Raw genomic sequence first — 15,600 nt, forward strand, 5'->3', positions numbered from 1 at the left:
GAGTCCATGGCCTCGAAGCACACCACAACATTTTTTTTGTGATGTGGTTCAGGTCAATGACCCCAAACCATATTTTTTTTGTTGTTTTATCCTTTGAATTGTTGTTATGCCATGTGGTTAGGGCTTATTGGCCCACACCACACGATATACCATCACTGTTATATCGTGTGGTCCAGGTTAATAAACCCTCACCATAGTCATTTTTCCTTTGCACTTCCTTTGATAATGTCGTTCAGGCCAACAAACCCAAACTACATTGTCATTTGGTGTAGTCGGGTTCGTTGACCTAAACTATACCAAGAACCATTGCCACTTTTCTATGGAGTTAGTCCAGTTCATAGACCCAAACAACACCATTATTATTTTTGTTTGGTGTAGTTTGTGCCTATGGACCTGAACTACATAATTATAATATGAAAGTTTTACATTGAACCAAGTATGATGTAGATCGGGTCCACAGATATCAACTACATCCCAAATCACTTCTTTTAGGTGTAATTCAGGCCTATGGACCCAAATCACATAAACCTTGTTTTAGTCCTTCCAAGATGAAAATTGGGTCTATGGACCCGATTTACATAATTTTTATACCTTTTCACTTTGAGGTGTAAATCAAATCTATAGACCCAATTTGAATCTAAACAATGAGTATGCCCAAGTTTGCCAATGTGCAAATTAGATCTATAGACCCGATTTACACCCAATACTTAGAAATTTTTCTAAGTATAAAAATTGTTCCAATGTTGAAGATTTATTAGCATTGAAGGTGTTTTTCCATGATGATGTTTTCATCTAATTTTGGAGGACCTTTTTGAACTTTGATGCAATTCAAGTTGTTAACAGATGTCAGAACCATCTCTAGAAAAGGAAACAATGAAATTCAAGAAACAAGATCCTCATCCAGACTTTCCCCCATCTGCAGTGGCATCAAATATTACAAATATCAGACGCACAGAAATAGGCCATGTGGATATTGATGACTTTTTGAGGCAAGTTGAGAATCCTCCACATTACTATCTAATGGAACCCACCATTAATAGTAGTATTAATTTAGTTGCATCTTTCCCTATATTTTCTCAAAATCCAAAGTTTGTGCTTGTTGTGGCAAGTCATTTTGATCCTGTGAGTCGAAGTGTGAAGGATACAGATGGCAAGAAAGTGATTATGTTGAATGAGGATTTATTTGACTCCTTATTCAAGTGTCCCTCTATAGGGCAATATGTGGATATAGATATAATGGTTGTTGAGGCCTATTATGAGAAGCACTCATATAAATGCAGGAGATATCTATGATAATAGATGGCCCAAGACCTTTCCTCAAAGTGACTTCAAGGAGGAATTGAATGACTTGATTAGTCTTCTTAGCGGAGTAAAAGGGCTTCCCACTTCCAATACATTTTATCAATGGATGTATCAATACATTCATATCATCAAATAGAACAGCAAGATGATGCCTTGTGAGTACAACTCACTAAGGTACCTACCACTTTGAAGTTCTTCATGACTTCCTACTTGGTGTATGTTGTTGCCACTATGAGAAATTTTGCAGGTTTATCTTTAGAAGGAGATAGAAGACAAGTCCCAGTTTGGAAACACTATTCTCAATTAACTCTTAAAGAAATTTTACATCATTTTAGAATAGTTAATGATGCCTTCTTTGGTTCCTATGTGTGCATGTTTGATAAGAAACTTGAAAATAATAGGGTTTCTGATGAAGCTTAGGAGGTCGTCAATCAATATGGATGTATGTTCTTATAGTTTCCTACCTTAACCTATCTAAGGATAGGATTTTATGATGATCATCCTTTCATGCCCCCAAGGTATCCATCTGAAAAGATTATTTTTATGGAGATTTCAAGGAAAATGGTTGCAGTGGTTCATGAGAAACAATTGAGTTCTCATAAAAATAGGTTTTAAGTTTTCATTATCTATTGGGAGATACTCTATCAGCTCAATTTTCAAAGCAAGAGCTATAGAAGATGAGATGAGGAGAGTGGTAATAAGACAATTTAAGTCTAGGACTGATTTTGATTACTGAGGTATGAAGAACAAAGTGAAAAATAACTATACTCATGTTCAAAGGGTTGAAGATATCTAGGTTGATTGTAGAACTAAAGAAGATATCAGGAAACTTGACCATTGTCGCCTCACCAAGGATCAAATAATCAATCTCAACCTGGTGGATATTCATGATGACTTGGTTGATGATGGTAATATCTTAGATCCAGATTATGAAAGAAAGAACATTGTCAATACTCTTCTCCCTTTCATCCAATGGTCACAAAAGAAGGTGTTTTCTATAAGGGTCAGATTTTAGAGGATCCCTGCAAATATGAATATTTGGCTAACACGGAAAGGAATACAATTGAATCCATTTACCATTGGATAAAATGATTATATTGTTGGGCCTGTTCGAAAGATATCATAATTGAGAACAAAGAATAGGCAAGATCATGCTGCTTCTCCTAAATCTCCCAAGTACAAGTTCATTGTAGGAACAAGTAAAGGGAAGGAACAAGAAAATTCTTCTACTTCAAGTTATCAACAAGAAAAAGAACAAGAACCAGAAGAAGGGGAGTGTGAGGATGAGCCCATTAATGTGGATCAACTTGAAGAGGAAAAACAACATCACGAAGAGCAAGAAGAAGAAAAATTTGATGAAAAAGGTTTACCAAAGATTTTCAAAGGTGTTGAACTTGGAGACATAGAAGAATGCTACTTCTCCTGATGATTTTGATTTTGATCAACTAGTGTCTGTCAAACCAAAGACCATAAAGAAATCTAAAACCATCTCAAGGATTAAGGCAGATAGTGCCAAGAACAAATATGCAGAAATTGCAAAGACTCCTCTTGATAAAAATATTAGTGAAGTCCAAGTAGAGGACTATGTGATAAGAAGGTTCGAGCTTGGGAAGAAAACTCATGAAGGTATAGTGGAGGATGATCAGTCATCTTTCGATGCTCTTGTGACAAGATAGAACAAGGAGAAGGTCAAGAAAGATAAGCTTAAGGCACAAGTAGAGAAACTCACCACCGTGTTAATTAAGATCATGAATTCTACAGAGGTGATTGAGCTAGTGACTTCATCAGTTGATGGGAAATTCATTAAACAAGTTGAGTGAGCTACCTCACAAGGTAGAACAACCTGTTTCTATGTTTTATGGTCCTTTTGTCATGCTCAGTCAAGTAACCCAATTTTGAGTTCTACTATATCAAGTTGATCAACAATGCGGAGAGTGTTCAATCCAAATTGGATGCAACACTAATAGTTTTCTTGGAGGAAATGACTAATCATGAGAAGAATTTTGATGCTTTGATAAAGCTCATGGATTTCTCTCTAGATGTTTTGGTTGATCATGAAGTGATTCCTTCCAGGAAAATGTATGTCGTGTACAAGGAGTTGTTAAAGAATCATATGGAGGTTTTAGAGAATCTCATTGAGGACCTAGAGGAGGCAAAGGGTTTGGGTGAGAAGATATTGAAAAGGATCATCAACAAGATTGATGAGCTTCCTTGTGATTTACTTGATCAGGATCATAAGTTACTGCCACTAGATTTGGCCATACAAGAGTTCAGTTTGCTTGTTCAAGCCGAAGTTGAGATATTTTATTTCACTATCTAATCAATTGATAATAAATAGAAATCCAAGTTATCTTGGATGGTCTAGGATCTATCTTGAAGAAATCCAAAGAGAACTATTCCGGCTTGATGGACTCAATTACACATGCCCAAGTCATCTCAGGCCACATTGATGAACCAAATACCTCAAAAGTGCAAGCCACTCTCCAAAGGTTTGAATATATCTTGAAGAAAAATGGAAATGATGATGCTCAAGATAGAGATCCACACACTTAAGTCATTTTTCATGCTTTCTAGTTGTATCTGCATTTTTGTAATTCCAATTGACACTTCAAGTGTCATTTTGTATATACAATTTTTCATGTAGGAGTGCACAAGTCCTAAGTCAAATCTAACTCTACTTTTGACTTAGTCATAATTAGTTGAGTTTTTTCCTATTTTTTCTCATTACCCCTCTCCTATATATATGAGGGTGCTCATTGTAATTTTCATCTTTCATCTATATGCAACTAGACTCTGCCAAAGTAAAAAGCAAAGTGAAACTTTGAGTTCATTTGTAATTTTTGGTAATTCAATCAATTAAGTAAGCATCTTTGGCACTCAAACTTTGTGTTCGTTTCATTGTGTTATACGGTGAGAGTTTTCTTACATCATTCTTGTTATGATAATTGAATTGATTGAGTAAAAACAGTTTATAGGGATATTGTGAAAGAGTAGAATAAATTTGGTTGTGTATACTTTGTGCTACATTTCGAAATTGATAGAGTAGAATTTGTTGGAGGATAACATAATAAATACTTTGAGCTTTACCTTGTTATATTGTATTAAGTGTATGAACTTAATTTTTAATTTGTAACTTTGTATAAAAAGTAGCATTATAAAGACTTTGAGCTTTATTTTGATATTTGAGAGAAAGTTTTTGATTAATGAAAAAGAAGGTTTTGAAGGGGCCCCAAAACCCTATACAAGCAAGATTAAAATAGAAAAGCCATGAGAAACAGAGAGAAACAGAACAAAAGGAAAAAACTAGCGAAAAACTGAGAAAAACCCACAAAAGCCCCTAAAAGCCAGCAGGTCGTCCAGGAATCAAATTTTATGCAAGGCTTTAGCCAGGGTGCTGCTAATTTCTTGCAGCTCTTTGATGTTGTCTTTGAGGTTGGGAGGGTCCTTGGCCACAGTAGCCACAACTTTCTTGATACTGGCCCTGGTTCTCTTAGCAGTTCCGCCCGCCGGGGTAGCATCACCACCACTTCCAGTCTAGATGGTCTCCTCCTCCAGGTCAAGGTCCACAACCGGTTTAGGAGTATGGTCAAAGACCTTGGCAATGTCTTCCAGGTTTTTGGTGACAGCAGAGAGGATACTTGGGATAATTCCCATCAGATTTTTCATCGCTTCTTTTCCCTCTTCTAGCCATTTTACCTTATTCTCCATTTCTTGCTTCCAGTTAGTATGCTCTCTGTTTTCATCCTCCCTTTTTTTATCCAAATTTATCCCTTGCTTCTCTAGGTTTTTCAGGGTTTCGTAAGTCCGTCTATCGAAATTCATTCTGGCCTCCGAGAGCTTCTTGAGTTTATCCAGGATAAGCCCCTCGTCAGCACTATCCTTAGCCTTGCTATCCCCTTCCTCAGCTAGGTTCTTCTCGGAGCATTTATTTGTTTCCTTCTCAGAATTAACTTTGGTTTCCTCATTATCCTTGGGAGCCGTCTCCTCCATCAGATGGCTATTGTCCTTACCAAGGTGATCACTTGGAATAGGGCTATCTTGACCAGGCTCGAAATCTCCACTTTCTTCCTCGTTACCCAGTTCCTCTTCCTTCCAGTTGTCTTCTTCGTTAGAGTCGTCTATCTCCATACCACTGCTTTCCTTTTGAGAGAAAGTTGTTTTGGGCTACTAAAGTTATTATAAAAAGATTGATAAGATAATAGTGAGCTTAATACTTTGAGCTTCACCATTATTTTCTCATCTCAGGAAGTATCGAAAGACTTTGTGCTTTCATAGAAACTTTGCTTCTTTACTTGTAAAATCTCATCTATATGCTCCTAGGTTGTTTCTTAGGATTTTAAAAGTTGTTTAAATCATTATTGCTCTAAATTGTAAAATCTTTTCTAAAATGAGAGAAAAGGATAAACATATATTCTGAAAAAAGAGAATTAGATGGTGCAATACCCAAGATTAGAATAGGCTTAGTAGTTAGAATTTTGTTTCAAGAAAGTTAGAGTAATAAGCAAAGGAGACCCTTCCCTTATAATTAGGAGAGATTCAATCTCACACACTATGGCTGAAACCACAATTTTGTAAACCTCACAAGTTTGCAAAATTTTCAATCAACACTAGTGATACCTTATATCAAGAAGTGAGAGCAAAAATAGAGTCTAAGAGAGCCCTTGAGGATCATTTTTAGTTTATTCTTTGGATTCATATGGAATTTTGTGACATATTGTTCGTAACTATGTTGTACTTGGAGATGGTCTTCATAACTCAATTTTGTTTGAGGCACATCAGGCTTCTTATTTAGCACATCTTGGTGTCAAGAAGATCCATGCCAACCTTAGTCAATTGTATAATTGGCCAAGGATGAGGTATGATATTGTAGACTTTATGTCCAAATTCCTAGAGTGTCAAATGGTGAAGGTGGAACATTGTCATCCCACAAGTCTCTTGTAGTCACAACTCATTCCTAAGTAGAAATGGCATACAATATCTATGGATTTCATAGTGGGGATACCTATGTCTTCATGTCATCATGGTGTTGTTATGGTTATAGTGGAAAAATTATCCAAGGCAACAAACTTCTCCTCAATTAGATCTACTTATAAGTCATTGCTTCAGTAGTGATTATGTTTATGGTGGACATTGTATGTTTGCACAAGATACCTCGTAGGATCATGTTAGATCAAAGACCCATTATTCACTTTTGCATTCTAGAATTCTCTATAGTGTGCATTGAGTGTCCAGCTTAATTTTAGTTCAACATATCATCTTGAGATCGACAAACAGGTGAAGAGATTTAATCAAGGTCTTGGAGATATTATTCATATGTATATCATGGATTAGCAGTCTCGTTGGGAGGACTATTTGTACCTAGTCAAGTTTTCTTATAATAATGGGTACACCATAGTTCTATTGGTATGTCAACTTTTCAAGATTTGTATGGTCATCTATGTCATACTCCTTTGAGTTGGGATTCTTTAGAGGACCATATTCTTTTGGGTCTTGAGATGCTTCAAGAGATAGAGTAGCAAGTGGTTCATATTAGTGAGCATTTGGTTTAACTCGGAATCGACAAAAGAAGTATGTTGATGCCCATAGAGTAGATCATCAATTTTCAATAGGTGATTGTTTGTTATTGAGAATGTGTCTTCAAAAGAGCCCCATCCATTATCGGGAAGGCTCTAAGTTGTTGTTGTGTTTCATTGTACATTTGGAGATTATTGAGAGAATTGTTCTTATTGCCTATTGCCTTGCTTTGCCACCTAGACTATCTTGCATCTATGATATTTTCCATGTTTTAGTGCTCAGACAGTATATTCCCGTTGTGACATATGTTCTTGATTGGGGTGTTTTACATGTTGAGAACATGTAGCTTTCTTTGGAGTCTATGTGCATCCTTCAACATTGAAGGTTGGCCCTTAGGGGTCGATACATAGAGCAAGTAAGAGTCTAATTGGGCCCAAATGATGAGACATCAGTTACTTGGGAGGATGTCACATGGTTGAGAGAGTTGTAACCCTATATTTTTGCAACCTTCCAAGAGTAATCCTAGTCTTGGGGGGAGGATGTAATGCTTCCCATGTTTGCATTCTATCGTCACTTTATTTTGATCTAAGATTGACTTTGTATATACTATTTTCTTACCATGTTTATGTTATTCTTTTGTATTGGCTTTTGAGTGGTGCACCCTAATTATAGTTATATTCTTTTGATCATGTTGAGATCACTATTGATGTGGATAGTAGGTTATACTTGTAGATTCGGTGATGATTATATATGCATGATGACTTTTTCATGACGTGACATGATGTTATATGATGATATTTGAACTATATTCTCATATGATGCAAAGCAAATGTATATTGATATAAGCCTTGTAAATATTCATTATTTATTTATTGAAACACTCCAAGTGGAGAATAATGTAATGGAAACATAATTGATATGGATTAGTTTAGATTTACATGGATCAGTGTTGGAATATGCCATGAAGTATGATTTTGTATAATTATCAATTATTAATACATTATGTTTATATCATAGGAACACTTTCATTGATTCTCTAAAATGAACGTAGATGTGATTTGTATAGTGTGAGAGGTTGATTTAGATATCTCCTAGTTTGGTCATGAGTTCTTGCCTAGTTGTGGATGTGTTGTGAAGTTAGTGATGTCAAGGAACCCTTAGAGGTGACTTGATAAGGTTTTGATGGAGTTAGGATGGTGTCATGGGCATCTTTTTGTGACTAGGCTTTTGTCAGAGCTCAACAGTGACACCTAGGACCTAGTAAGTGGTCATGTTCATTAATTCTAGTCTTACAACTTTGGGGATGGTCTTGTGTGATCATAATCACCTTAGAAACCTTAATCCTCAATCTTGCAATCAATATAGCTAGACAAATCTCCTTTTACTATAACACCACTAGGAACTTGTGATAATGCATTATATGACACAATCTTAAATCTTCTTTTATAGCTTCCATAGGTTCAAACATGATCATTAATTTCCCTACTGACTTTGAAGACGATGCCATTTCAAATAAACTAGACTTCGCAGCAAGAATTTCAAGAAATACCTTGTTTTGCACACACTGCCTCGTTTACTGGTTGAATACCCCAAGTTCACACCAGTTCTATCCTCTCCAACCTTCAAATCAGCTCAAACACACAAATCTTAATACAACTTCAATTGAAATCAGCTAACAAACTCTTCTAGGCTCTGCAATCGCTCAAAAATCTTTTCTCAGATGCGTTAGGGTAAAAATAATAAAGTGAAAACTCATTTTTATCCTTTTTGCCTACTGCATTAAATGCTCGCCCATTAGGGTTACAAACCCTAATTTCATTGCTCAAGGAAAAAACCGGTTGATAACCAATTGACAAAAAGTTATCAAAATTTCATTCATTCAAATTATCTTACAGCTCATTCATTTCAAGTGTTCCGAAGGTGGATTTACCGTTAAGCTTCCCTTAGCCATATTGAAAATGATTAATTCACCAGTGCAGAGTTCTCTTCATTGGGTGAAGGAACAATTTGTTCTCTAGGTGAAACATCACTCTTCTTCTTCCACATTCAATTCATTTCTTCTCTTGTTTCTTCAATATTGACCTTTTGCTTGCCTTTCTGATCTTTAGAAGGGTTGACCGGTTTACTCTTCCTAGATCTACAAAATTTTGCTATATGTCCCAGTTTATGACAGTGATAACAAGCCATGCCAGTTGATCTCCAAGGTCCTGCATTACCTCTCCTAGTTCTTCTTTAGCAATTCATAGCCACATGACCAAAGTTGTTACAAATAGTGCAAATGACATTTGTTACCTTTTCCATCTCAAATGGACTAAACCAGTTGTTGTAGGGTCTTTGCCAATTCATATTTCCCTAGTTATCATAATTTATCATCCAATTACCATTTGGTTTTGGATGCATGTGAAGCACGTGATTATTTTCTCCATATCTGCATTCAACTGATCTATGTCCATACATTTTTCCTGTGAAGCAGTGACCTTCAAATTTCATAGACACATACTTAGCATTAGTATTATAGCTTGCATTTCTGTTAGGTTTGTCTCTACAAACATTTGCAGTGTGACCGGGTTTATGGCAAACAAAACAAATAGGTTTAAAGACCTTCTTACCGGTAGGCTTTTTGACCTTATGAGTGCTTCTCTTTGTACCAGATGATTATCCTTTCTAAGATGTGTTAAAACCAAGTCCAGAGGTATCACCTTTCATCCTTTGTGATTGGATTTGTTCATCTAGCAAGGCATAACTCTTGTTGAACTTTTCCAGTCTCTCATTAGCTTTGGTAAGTCGTTTGGTGAGATCTTCATTATGTTTTGACAGGTTCTCTCTCAAAGATGATGCTAGTTAAAGATCTAGTTGTAAGTTCCCCTTTTCTTCTCTTTCAACATTCAAATGCTCATGCAAGGTGGCATTATCTCGCTTGATCTTGGCAATCTTATGATCTCTTTCCTTGATAAGATCTTCAGCAACTCTTCTGGCTTCCATTTCCTGACTCATGCAGATAGTAAGACCTTCTATCTCTCTCCTCAAATTTAGTTTCTCACCGTTTAACTTTTCAACCTCCTCGGCTAAAGCATCAATATTTGCCTCATCTGAAGAACAATTATCAGATATTTCTAACAGTTGTTCAGTTAGCTCTCTTAGTTTGACCCTAAGGTTTTCAAGCTCATTTTTGCTAGCTTCAAGCTCTCTAGCCATCTCAAAGTAGCTCGTGTCCCCCATGGTGGCTTCAAGGCTCCCTTCTAAGCGATTAGGCTTTAAATAAGTTAGGCTCTGATACCAATTGATGGACTTGAAAAGCACTAAGAGTGGGGGGTGAATCAGTGACACCAAAAATAAAACTACTTCAACTAGTAACCAATAGATGAACTTAACAGAGCTCTTAAATAAAATGCATGCAAACCAAAATGATATAACAACATCCACAATAAGTAAAACATCCACCATAACACAAGTATTTATAGTGGAAAACCCAAATAGGTAAAAACCACAGTGAGATGGAACTCACAAGTTAACTATCTGCAGTAATAGATAATTGGTTGGTTAAGGTCTACAAAGTGCTCTGCTAGGAGCGAATCTTGTTAGAGATCCCAAAGCTTGATTAAAAGCTATACCTTGTGAAAGGTAGTACCTTATTAGGAGTAGCCTTGGTGGAGGATTTCTGAATCCAAACTAATGGATCACCCTATTAGAGGATTTGAACAATGAAGCTTGTTAGAGCTTACCCGGTTAGGGGATTTTAATTCTGTTGTAATTATTAGAAGACAATAGGATTGGTTTGATCTGTCTGAGTAGCACAATACTTGCTTGATCACATTCTTTTAAGCATATTCAACACTGCTTCTCAACATACTCTGCAGCTTAACACTTTTGTATTTTTGCACATAACATATCACTTTCGCTCATATAAAATTTAGATTTAATGTCGGTCTCAAGAAATCATAACACAATTACCTAGGTGCAGTGTATCTAGTCAAGTGATTGTAACTCATCACAAAAATACCGCCAAATCTTGTCAGTGGTGATAACTCATCACACAATCTACGAATACCAGTTGGAACACTTAATACTGGTTAGAGTTAAATTGCTTGCCCTTGACGCTTCTGAGATAGTCTTTGTTGGATCTTCATGTTGATGTTGAGACACATATAACCAAGTGGTTATCTTCATGCATATATCAGTTGTCGTCCAATACCGGTTAGAAATAAACCTTTAGTATACTAGTTGAAGTGTAAACAGCTTTTAAGTTACACCGGTAGACAATATAAACATATGTGTGTGTATGTGTTTCATCAATGACAATATATGATGAATTCATTACAATCATCATCAAGCCAACATATATATATATATATATATATATATATATATATATATATATATATATATATGTATATATGTATATATGTATATGTATATATACATATATATACATATGTATATATACATATATATACATATGTATATATACATATATATACATATGTATATATACATATATATATACATATGTATATATACATATGTATATATACATATATATATACATATGTATATGCATACATATATATATATGTGTGTGTGTGTGTGTGTGTGTGTGTGTGTGTGTGTGTGTGTGTGTGTGTGTGTGTGTGCATACATTCCTTGGTGAGGTGTTACATATGAGAACCTAGGTCAATCATATCCATATGAATTTGAACTCCACACTTATGGTTTGACCCAAATTGTGGTCTTGATATTTTGTTGTGGATATAATGTCATTTCCTTTAATATTTTTTTCCCCATGAACAAGTTTCATCTATGCACATAACAAGTAATAGAGGTCACAATGTGTTGAGGAACACCATTGGAACTTTACATGCTAGGCATGGGAGGTGACTTGCTCCCCTACTTTTTCTCTAGTCAAGCCTCATTAATCAACTTAACAATTTAAATAAAATTTGAAAGGCAGCAAGTAGCAAATGATTCTAACAATAATGTGATTGTGTTTACTAAGATTTTGACACTTATTACTAATGCAATATTGTACAATACAATGGACATTGGAGTAACCTAGTTCAAGAGCTAGGGTTTTCATATTTTTTGTTGTGTCGGTGGAAATAGTTGTTAAAATTGATGCAAAATAATGTGTGTTAAGTGCTAATTGATCATTATGACAAATGTGGTAGAATTTTCCTAATGCTTAATGATCAAGCCTTCTCAAATGACCTAGGGTTGATGTCCTTTATATTTGTCCTAGCCAAATAATATGGAAACTTTGACATGGAAGTTGATACATTATTACTAATTAAAATTGAGTTGTCCTTGGTCTAGAATAAAATTTGAATTTAGAATGAACAAGTAAATCTCATGTGTGATTCTAACTTAAATCAATTCTATACCTATGTAATTTAAAATCTAACATAAAAACTAATCATTAAAGACCTAAAAATATTTTAAACAAATACAAATTAATATTTATAAATAAAAATCTAATTCAAAAGTTAATTAGAAATTCTACATCAATCAAAATCATGCACAATGATAATATACTTAAAACATCTACCTAAAATAGTATAAAAGATAAGAGTAAAATACAAAATATAAACCTAGTTCAAGAGCTAGGAATTTGGTATTTTTTTAATGTATCGAGGATGATGTAGTTATTAAGACTAATGCAAAAGAATAATCATTAAGTGTTTAGTGATCCTTGTGACAAATAGTTTGGTGGGGTTTTCTTAATGATCAATGATCGAGTCTTATTGAATCAGCTAGAGTTGATGTTCTTATATACTTGTCTTCGACAAAGTTTGAAAGATTTGACATGGGAATCGACACATGATTACTAATTGGAACTGGGTTAGCTTAATTCTTACACAATATTTGAATCTAAAATGTATAAATCAATCATATGTATGTTTCTAACTTGAATTGATACCTAATAATAATTTAAGACCAAAAAATATTTTTAAACAAAAACATAATAACATTTATGAAATACAAATCTAATTCAAAAGTTAATCCAAACTCTACATTGATCCAAATCTTGGATAAAGGTTATATACTTAGAACATCTACCTAAAATAGTATAAAACCAAGATAAAAACTTTTTCACACTCAAGCTTTCTGTCCAAAGTATTTGAAATGGGTAAAAAACTCTTCCACTTATTTCCTTGCCCATAATAGCATGAGTACGTCTCCTTTTGTTCACGAGTTTGCCTTTGGAAAAGTGGGCTTCACACCCCACATAAAGCAAGTTCTTTGATATGCAAATCCAAATCTGATTGGATTTGATAATGGGTCCTTTGATTAGAGAGAGCAGATGAGAATGTCGGGCTGACAAAATAATTGTTATCTTCAACTCTGCCTGAATCGGGTCATGGGTCCTTTTAAAGCCATGATAATTAAACGACGAGATTAAGACTATTAGAATGCTGGACCAGGTACATAATCTTGTCTCAAACAAAAGCATGGTCTAAAGTCTGCCAGGTTTTGCCTGGGAGTATGCAGATTGCACTTTTCCTTTGAGACAGAGAAGAAAAAACAAAACAAAACTGTGCAACACCACTTTTATAAAGATTCCTAGAAGTTCTCCTTCCTTGTGCAGTAGCTTGTTTTCATGTTTTATGGTCCTTTTGTCATGCTTTTCTCTCTGAATGCCCTGCAGTTGTCTATGACTGTCAACTGCACTTGTCTGTGACTGTCAACAGCAGTGTTTGTCCCTTTTTGAAGAACAGTCTCTGACTGTCAATACATAATATGTTACAGCAGTGATTCTATGCTTTTGAGTGTTCTTCATGGTCTGATTCACTGTACCTCTGTAAACTATTATATGAAATCTCTTATACATATTCATCTTCTTCGAAAAAAAAATATATATATATTATATTGATAGTTGGTTTACACTGTGTATGCTTTTTTGTTCGATGTTTTGGATCACATTTAGTGGTCCATTATCAAAAGAGGAAAAAGATTTGAAATATAGAGCAAAAAAAAGTATGCACAGTGTAAACCAGAAGCTTTTGCATCTTAAATTTATATTAAACTAGAAACTGAAATAATTATATAAAGATTTCCGAATAGAAATAGCTGTCATTAAAGTCCAGAGAATAAAAATCATAGGAGGTTTGTTATAGAACCATCTCAGGAAGCCTCAAAGGAGAACAGGAAAATAAAAGGATAGTAAGAAAATGACAGACAACTATCAGCTCAAAACATAACGAAGGAATGAAAGAAGTTGGGCTGAAGAAAGAGATCCCCAATCCATAACATTCCAGCTACGATCAATATCAGAAGCCCATTTAGCCAAACAATCAACAATAATATTCAACTCCCCAGAAATATGAATAAAAGATCTATGGAATCAAATTTTGAGCCAGATGAAGAATTTGACCCACATAAAGAGCCAACTTCCAAGAAGAGTGAGGAGTTGATGAGGGATCATGACATAGAAATATCATAGTTCTGATAACAAATTGTCATACACAATTATAATTCAAAAAGATTATTACAAAACAAAAATGGACTGTGTAAACATAAAAATATAAAAACAAACAAGTAGATGGCAGCGACATGAGATTTTTTTAATTATGTATTCTGTTAAATGGGTTATCTTGCACACATCTCTTTCCATTTGAATATAATCTTGTTAGTTACGCTTTCTATTAAATGAACTATCTTACACACAAACTTTCTAAATTAAAGATGATAATCTTAAAACAAACAAATTGTCAAGACAAACAATTAGAGATCAGGAAGAATGATCCAATACGTCAATATTACAAACTAATTTACATAATTGAATCCATAAAACTTATCACCAAACAAAGATAAACAATGAAAACATCACTCTTCTAATTGAACAAATTGTCAAAACAAACAACTAGATAAAAGTGACATAAATTTTGTTTAATTATCCATTCTGTTAAATGAACTATCTTGCAAATCTCTTTCCATTTGAATATAACCACTTAAAACCAAACAAACTTTCCAAATAAAAACTACTTAAGCCTAAAATAATCCTACCAATTTTAAATATAACCATTTAAATTATATTTTCTGTTAAATAGATTATCTTCCATTTGAATATAACTACTTGCACAGATCTCTTTTCATTTGAATATAACTAACTACTTTAAGCCAAACAAACATTCCTGAATAAAGGCTACTAATTCTAAAATAATCATAACAAAAAGCTGAAACATAATTCTATTTCCTATATAGACTAAGCCATCAATTATTCTCTTGTGAATGACAAGATATTTCTAATTCCCAGTGATGCCCCCCCATCATAAATAACTCCCAGTGATGTCCCCCCTCCCCCCTCCCCCCTCATAAATAAGTTCATTTGTTGCTCAGTAATCAAGAGTTTTGCTGGCTCAGAAAAAGACCAATAACAGTAGTGAGGCAGTCTGCCATATTCTACGGGAAACATGATCAAACTTGAAGATATGGAACTTTTTATATTGCAGTTGTTTAAACATTAAATTACTTTTCTCTGTGATACCAAAAGAATGGTGGTCACCCACAAGAAAAGTTTGTTTCAGTTGGGACAGAGACTTTTTTAAATCTACGTATCTTTTTCCTGGCCCTACCCAACACAGAAATATCAATAAATTTTCATCGTAAAGGGGAAAAAGTGTCTGGTTTGACTGATCCTTTCTCTGTCAAGCAAAAAAATCAATGCTTTTTGTGATTGAGCATGAAAGTAAAATGTGGGTTACAGCCATTGTGTTTTGTACTAAGTGCCCGGTCTCATCAAGGGTGTCGTGCTTCTGAAAAATGCAGCAGAAGATCACGAGGGACATG

Source organism: Cryptomeria japonica, chromosome 9, assembly GCF_030272615.1.
Source record: "Cryptomeria japonica chromosome 9, Sugi_1.0, whole genome shotgun sequence".
NCBI classification, from domain to species: domain Eukaryota; kingdom Viridiplantae; phylum Streptophyta; class Pinopsida; order Cupressales; family Cupressaceae; genus Cryptomeria; species Cryptomeria japonica.